At 39.3% G+C, this 9,049-nt stretch overlaps 1 pseudogene; it reads left to right on the plus strand.

The window, feature by feature from the left end:
- Window positions 1–3,523: 3,523 nt before the first annotated feature.
- LOC101995605 lies at window positions 3,524–5,852 on the plus strand (annotated as a pseudogene).
- The last annotated feature ends 3,197 nt before the right edge of the window (window positions 5,853–9,049 follow it).

Genomic DNA, 9,049 nt, shown 5'->3' on the forward strand with positions numbered 1-9,049 from the left:
ACATCCATGATTGTTGTTATAGTTGTCATTTATAATAAGGAAATAGAACAACCATATAAATTCATCTACAGAAGAACTGATAGGTAAAATGTGGTGTACACACAATTAAACTGCACCTAAGTAAATTAAAATTATGAAATTTTCAGAAAACTGAACAGAACTTGAATTATATCAAAGTGACCTAGAATCCAGAAAGACAAAATAGCTTGCTCTTATTATTACCTAACTTGAATAAATACCACCAAAAATATTCCACCTGCCTTTAAGTGAATCTAGTTACTTTCCAATACCTTCCTTATCCTTGACAGCTCTCTCTTCCCTTATTTTACTTTTTAGTTAACATATTTTCTTTAGTGCATATTATAAAAACATCTGTCAAAATTTTAAATATAAATTTCTTTTCCAAGATATGTTTCTTAGAATGTAAACAAATCTACCCACATCCTAGTAGGCTATCTTAAGAAATAGGTTCTGAAGAAATGGCTCAGTGGGCAATAGCACTTACTGAACAGATCCTAGAATCCAAGTAAACTGTTGGGTATGGCCAAGCAGGTATACAACCCCATCACTGGGAGGGTAGGGAAGAAGGATCATTGGGATTTGTTGGGCACTGACTTAACTCTGGCTTCACTGTGAGACACTACAGAAGGGATAATTCTGGGGGTGACTGAGCAGAGCATCCAACATCCTCTTTCTTTGAACTGTAGGCATACTCTGCAATACATGCATATGCCAGTTGTACCAGATGCATATACACTGCCTTACATGCTATAGAATATACTATATTCTAAAATACTCATTATGCACACAGATGTTCCTAACCTCTCCCATTCTGATAATGATAGAAGAAATAAAGATACATAGTACGTGTATATATGAATACCCGTTGTCAGTAAAATCTGGGTGCTGGAGAAAACAACTGTAAGTGTGATCTTAGAGTCTTTCTCTTTCCAGTTGTTTATGACAAGCACCAAAATGTGCTGTTATGATAATTAGGAGGGAAGCAGTTATATACCACTTCCATGTGAAATATTTCATATGGGTATACAAAAATGTTTCTTTTGAAACTATATCCTAACAGAGATTGTTTATAATTAAAATATGTCTGAGTTATAAAAAAACACTTTTATAGTGCAAGTATTTTTTCTTTGCATCATTTAGCAGTAACAATATATGTAGAATCATTAAGTTTTCTTCAAACATATCCATATACAGCACCGAGGGAGGACAGAACCTTCTAGTAGAGTCCATAAGCAAATACATGTATTTCTATTGCTCATGGCTAAGAAATTTAGCATTTTGAAATGTCTTTATCCCTAGATACCAAAGCAATAGGATGTTTCCTGCTGTTAAAAGTTATCATACATCCCACCTCCTTTTTACAGTATCAGGCAGACTTGGCATGAAGGTGACAACTTAAGCTAAACATCTGTCAAAACAAAGAATAGCTAACAGGCATCTGTAAGGCTGATGTGAAAATGGAGCCTGTGCCAACTGGAATGAAATGTGCACAATATAGACTCTATCTCAGAAAATAAGTACCTCTGTGCTTACTGAACTGAACACATATTTCTGTGCAATCATTTATTTTCTACAGACAATATAAAATTCTTTGAATCTATAGGTAAAGAAAAGTCCCTGTGTTCAAGGACATAAAGATGTGAATAGTTAAATTTATGTTTCTGTATACTAGAACTCTTCCAAATGTTTTCATATTCTTGTTTCCCTTTATCCGCAGGGGTATTTTCCAAGATCATCAGCATATGCCTAAACCTATAGACAATAAGAAAGTGCAGGCATACTCTGGTTTTTTTTTAACATGTGAATACTCATATGATAAAGTTGAACTTGTCATTAGCACAATAATAAAGTAAATATAATAATGACCAAATAGAACAATTTTACAATATTCTAATATACAAATCACATAAATATTGTCTCCCTCTACATTTAATTTAAATATAAGTGATGGAATAATATGATACCTCAATAATCAGTCTAATAATCAATGTGGCTACTGTGTAACTAATGAGTGGAGAGCACACAAGCCCTAGATTATAGCCTAAAAAGGAAACATGCTGAGCAGCATGGATATTTCACCACGTAACTCAGATTGGTATAAATCTAAAACATGAATTGTCCATGTTCTAGAATCATTCATTTGATATTTTAGATTATATTATTGGCCACAGGTAACTAAAACCATAGAAAACAATATCACAAAAGTAAACCACTTTGTTAATTCTAGTGCCCACATAAAAATATCATATGAAAGGACAGTAGTTATACAAAATTCATAGATATGAAATATCTATGCCGTGAATACAAGGAATTTGTGCTTTCATCCAAGTAGGAGATAAGCAACAGACCATCACCTCTAATTCAGTATGTTATAGGAATCCCCTCTGTATGCTATGAATATGTTTTGTTACAATTTGTTGTAATAGGAGCAGCGGGGCTGCGTCCCCAGCACCCCAGCCGCATCCTGGCTGCCTGGCTACCTTATGCCCTGAAATAATCACATGGACACTATATTCTTTTAAGCACTGCTTGGCCCATTTCTATCTAGCCTCTTTTAGGCTAACTCTCGCACCTGGACTAGCCCATCTCTAATAATCTGCTGTAGCCCACAAGGTGGCTTACCAGGGAGATTCTAGCCTACGTCCACCCTGGGTCGGATGAAGCTCTGACCCAGGATGGATGTAGGCTAGAATCTTCCCGGTAAGACCGGTGCTCACAGATTATTAGAGATGGGTTGATCGGGATATCAGAATTAGCCAGTAAGGGCTAGAGCTAAAGGGTCAAGCAGTGTTTAAATTAATACAATTTGTGTGTTGTTATTTCGGGTAAAGACAACCATTGGTTAATAAAGAAGCTGCTTTGACCTTTAGAAGGATAAAATATAGCCAGGCTGGAAGAGATAAAGAAAGGGAGTAGGTGGAGTTAGGAAATACCACGGAGGTGTTGAAGGAAACAGACATCAGAAACTTACCCAGTAAGCCACAGCTTCGTGATGATACTCAAATTTTAAAAAGTGTGTTCATTCAAGAGCTAGCTAATAAGAAGGCTGAGCTAATACGGCAAACAGTGTTGTAATTAATATAGTTTCTGTGTCATTATTTGGGTTGGGAAGCTGGGAAATGAATGATCAATTTTTACTTAGAAATGGTGCGCCAAACTGGGTCAACTGCATCTACACAAAATTAAGAGAGCTTGGGATCGAATTCTAGACAAAAAAGAACAGAATTAAGCATGGCTTCTTGGTAGCAGCATTTTCTCGCCTGGGCTCTGTATGCTGGGGTAGGCAGAAGCATAAATCCTTTAAGAGAAGGCTTCCTGACTCATCATTAGCAGCAAAATCTGCATGTCTCCTTTAAGAGCTGTGTTCCTGGTTCATGCTAGTGTGGTTACAAAGCATTTAAATGAAGTATGTGGGGAGCATGCTACAAATTGCTTAATGGCAACATAGACCTCTGCATCTCTGGATCTCGGGCTGTGAGCATGGCTCACAGAGGCAGTGAACATGTCTTTCCTCACATTAGATGGGGTGGAGCAAGTAGGCAGAGACTCGGAGTTGGTCATAGCCATGCCCACTTAGCACTTTTTTTTTTTTTAAAAAAGCACTCCTGGTCAGAAAATGATTACAAATTCACAATAAAGACTGATTCAGATGAAAAGGACCTTTGCATGGGTCACAGTGTTGAATACATGTATGTGGCTTGGGGGAGAAAAGGAAAAAAGTATAGACATTTATAAAAAGAAATAGGTTTAAAAATAAATCAAAATGTTTAAAGAGACAGTAAAAGTAATGTAAAAGAGTACAGACAGTCATAGATTAAATGGGTAAAAAACTAAGCCATGTAAAGATGGAGTATACACAAAGAATCTGGATTATGTATACTATTATGTTTTCTTTGAATTTTTTTTACTGTTAATGAGCAAACTGAGAGAGACATTTGATTCTGGAGGCTGCTAATATGAGAACCTGTGGATTCCTTCCAGGCTATTGTGGTTTGATGGACCCAGATCCCCTGAAAGGACTTCATGAACCTTAAAAATACTTCTTCCAACAAACAACAGGCAGCAGTTTGGAGAAAATTACACCCAAATTCCCAAAATGATGGTTTATAAGTATTTATTTTCATTTTAAAGGGGTTGTTTACAATAATTGCCACAGTCAATTTCTTAAAAAAAAAAAAAAAGGGGGGGGCTTTTGCCCACCCAGAGCAACTGATTCCGAGGTCTAGCTCCAGCAATGGCCTTCCCAAATCTGCGCAAAGTGACAGCCTGGATCCCTGCTGCCGGAAGATCCTGCAAAGATGGAGGGCTGCAGGTAGTGGAGAAGCAGAACTTGAGCAAGGAGGAGCTGATAGTGGAGTTGCAGGGCTGTGAAGGCCTTATCGTTCGGTCAGCCACTAAGGTCACTGCTGATGTCATCAACTCAGCCGAGAAGCTCCAGGTGGTGGGCAGGGCTGGCACAGGCGTGGACAATGTGGATCTGGAGGCCGCCACGAGGAAGGGCATCCTAGTCATGAACACCCCTAACGGAAACAGCCTCAGTGCCGCGGAACTCACCTGTGGGATGATCATGTGCCTGGCCAGGCAGATTCCCCAAGCGGCGGCTTCTATGAAAGATGGCAAATGGGACCGGAAGAAGTTCATGTGGACAGAGCTGAACCGAAAGACACTGGGAATTCTCGGCCTGGGCAGAATTGGAAGAGAGGTGGCCACCCGAATGCAGTCCTTTGGGATGAAGACTGTAGGCTATGACCCCATCATTTCTCCAGAAGTCGCTGCCTCCTTTGGTGTCCAGCAGCTGCCGCTCGAGGAGATCTGGCCTCTCTGTGATTTCATCACTGTCCACACTCCCCTCCTGCCCTCCACCACAGGCTTGCTGAAGGACAGCACTTTTGCCCAGTGCAAGAAGGGCGTGCGAGTGGTGAACTGTGCTCGAGGAGGGATAGTGGATGAAGGTGCCCTGCTCCGTGCCCTGCAGTCTGGTCAGTGTGCTGGTGCTGCCCTGGATGTGTTCACAGAGGAGCCACCACAGGACCGGGCCTTAGTGGACCACGAGAATGTCATCAGCTGTCCCCACCTGGGTGCCAGCACCAAAGAGGCCCAGAGCCGCTGTGGGGAGGAAATCGCCATCCAGTTTGTGGACATGGTGAAGGGGAAGTCTCTAGCAGGGGTTGTAAACGCCCAGGCCCTTACCCGCGCCTTCTCTCCACACATCAAGCCTTGGATTGGTCCGGCAGAAGCGCTGGGCACGCTCATGCATGCCTGGGCTGGCTACCCTAAAGGGACCATCCAGGTGGTGACACAAGGAGCATCTCTGAAGAACGCTGGGAACTGCCTGAGCCCTGCGGTCATTGGTCATTGTCGGCCTCCTGAGGGAAGCGTCAAAGCAGGCAGATGTGAATTTGGTGAATGCTAAGCTACTGTTGAAAGAGGCTGGCCTCAATGTCACCTCCTCCCACAGCCCAGCGGCCTCAGGGGAGGGCAGCGGGGAAGGCCTCCTGACTGTGGCCCTGGCAGGTGCCCCCTACCAAGCTATGAGCTTGGTCCAGGGTACCACCCCAATGTTGCAGATGCTCAACAGATCTGTCTTCAGGCCAGAGGTGCCACTACGTGGGGGCCAGCCCCTGCTCATGTTCCGAGCTCCGCCCTCCAACCCTGTAATGCTGCCTACTATGATTGGCCTCCTGGCAGAGGCAGGTGTACAGCTGTTTTCCTATCAAACCTCCAAGGTGTCAGACGGAGAGACCTGGCACGTTATGGGCCTCTCGTCCCTGCTGCCCAGCCTGGATGCATGGAAGCCACACATGTCTGAAGCCTTCCAGTTCTGCTTCTGAACCTGGGAATCGGAGGCACCAGGCCCTCGGCTTTTCTGAGAAACCTGCTCGCTGTGATCTATAGGGAGAGGAGATCCACGTTCCTGGGACAGAACCCAGGCACCTGCCTGAAATAACATCTAGTAAAGAGTCCAACACAAAAAGGGGGGGGGATACGATATAGAGATGGATACTTTACAATCAGTAAGGACATTGTTCTACTGATACAAATTTAAGGCCAATTTGCTACACTGTGTATATGTATTTCTGCTTTTGTTTAAGGTATTGTAGTTGTGCAGTTCATTTAAAAATGTAATATATAAGAAATACAGATTAACAGATAGTAATTTGTAATGTGATTATATTAGTTAGGTTTTCTAGATGTACAGAGATACATTTCAGATATATAGGTATTCTTCAAATCTTTCAAAAGCCTACAGAATATTGCATTTAAAAGGTTTTAAGAACTTAGACTTTTCTCAACAGTGAGACATGTCTGCTTCTAGCAGCATTAATTACTTAGGGATGTTGATGGGCATTGAAGAAATTCAATGTGGAATTTGTCTTCAATGTGACAAGGCTAGCCATTTGAACAAAAACTGCTTTTGCCTGAACAGCTTGATGGTATGCTGTATGAACTGGACATGTAGGACCCACAGAAAAGTGACTGTAGAACTTTTCAAAAGATGGAATGAATCTTTACAGTTCCTGCTTCACAAAAGAAACTGCCAGCCATTCTGAAGGACACAGAAGAAAGCAACTGAGGAGAGTTGCCATTACAAGGCAGAACAGCTTTTCAAATTTCCTGCCTCATGGAAAAGTCTGCTGCATACTATAGGCCTGTAGGTTGAAGATGGATGCCCCAATGTTACAGAAGTATTTTTGGATGACTGTCCAGGCAGTGAGATGTTTCTGTCAATCCTAGAACTTTGGGAGTTGCATACAATGTTTACTTAGGTAATATTATATCCTTTGGAGATCTTTGAATATTTGAAGACACATAGTTATAGTTTTCCTTAGTTATGATAAAGATTTAATTAGGTATAAAACTTTGGACTCACAAAGATGGGATAGATGAGAGAGTATTTGCCAAATGGAAATGAACTAAATATTGTAACTATAATTCTTGCTTGATAACTGTTTTGTATATGTAATTTTACTTTGTTAAAGTTAAAATCTTCCTTTTTATTTAGACAGGAAAAGGGAAATGATATGGGATTGCCCTCTGTATACTATGAAGATGTTTTATTACCATTGGTTAATAAAGAAGCTACTTTTGCCTACAGCAGGGCAGAATATAGCCAGGCTGGAAAATGGATAGATAGATAGATAGATAGATAGATAGATAGATAGATAGATAGATAGATAGATGTAATCAGGAGATACCATACAGCTGCCGAGGGAAATAAAAACCAGAACTTACCCCTTATTATACAGCTTTGTGGTGATACACAGATTAATAGAAAGGTGTTCATTTGAGATGTATGAGCTAGCTAATAGGAAGTCTGAGCCAATAGGTCAAATAGTGTTGTAATTAATATAGTTTCTATGTGATTACTCAGGTCTGGGCAGCAAGGATACAAATGAGCAGTCTCAGATTACATCAATAAAGTCGTATTCTCCCTCTATTGGTAAGTGTACCCCTCTAGGAGGTAATATAACTAACAGTCATACAAATGAGAATTTATGGTTGAGGTTCACACTGGGAGAATGAACCCACAGAAGATCTGCATGAATGGTGATGTTTAGCAAGCCCCTGAACAAGCTGAGTGCCCATCAACCAGGTAAAACAGCAAAGTAAACAGAAAAGAATCTGCAGTAGCATCCACATCAAAACATGTCCTAAATTAAATAAATATTGGGATTTTTTCAAAGTACAAAGAGTCATAGAGAAGATATTTTAATTGTTACCATCATGCATGAAGCTGAGATAGTCATTGTTCCACTCCATGGAAACGTGCTGCTTACCTTCAAGAATCCCTCCAAAACAAAGAAGAGCCAGCTTATTAATGAGCCAAATTAAAATTATTCAGCTTTATTCATGGGCTACGTTTAATCTTCTTAAGAATAGGACTGCAGTCCAGTACTAAACCATACCATGTGTGCTCCGTTCTCCAGCCAATGCCATATAGGTCAAGAATGCATTCTGAATACTGGATGGACTAATTTAGACCTTAAATGAGTTGCTGCTAACAATACACAAAGCACAATTCAATTCTAATATTCTGCCATATGCAGTAGAGAGCATAAAAATTATTTTTACTTGAAATAATGAAAGAACACATCAACTTGATATTTTAAATACCTGAATTCATATTTTGTGACTATCAACCTAAGTAATATAATTTCTTTTAAAATAGTGCACTATTTCCTGGAAATGATTCTGCCTACATGTATGTTTTGTATGTTAGGTTCCCGACTCCCACCAACTATCTTCCTAATAGTTAATGTCTTTAACAGAGCTCCTGTTGACTCCAGAATAGATTTTCATTAGTGAACTAAGACTTTTTTGAGAAAAATTATATGTAAAAATTAACAAATTTTATTGAACATTCCACCTTATTCAAATATATTTAACTTACAGTTATAGTTTATTTGAGGAAGTTTGTAAATATTCCCTAGGAGTTCTTTTATAAAGAAAATATTTTTGAAAGAAAATAATGTGATAAAAAGTAAGACATTTGAAATTAAAAAAGAAATGATCACTGAAGGAGATTTTTAAATGGAAACATGGGAGGGACTAGTGAATTCAAATGTAAGCTACACCATGGCTTCTTCTGTAACTCTAACAGATGGAATGTCTCCAGTGAAGTTATTTTCTGTCCTGTTAAAAAAATTAGCTAGAACAATTCACATTCTTTTTTCCTACCTGATTTGTGCTCTGTGTATAATTATACAATTAAGTATTAAATGACTAGTTTTCTATTGGGTAAAATTCAACTCTATGTAAATTGATTTTCTTTGAAATCACCGCAATTGTCCAAGCCATTTTAAGTTTTTATAGCACTCTAATGTCCATTTTAAATGACTAGAAGAGAATAAGTATACTAGGCAAGTATAGTTATAAAGGTTTATACTGGTAATATCATAAAATTTTCCTTTAGGAAACTCTGTAATTATATATATATATATATATATACATATATACATATACATATACATATACATAATATATATATTATGTATATGTATATATATATGCACACACATACATACTG

Source organism: Microtus ochrogaster, chromosome 2 (genome assembly GCF_000317375.1).
Source record: "Microtus ochrogaster isolate Prairie Vole_2 chromosome 2, MicOch1.0, whole genome shotgun sequence".
NCBI lineage: Eukaryota > Metazoa > Chordata > Mammalia > Rodentia > Cricetidae > Microtus > Microtus ochrogaster.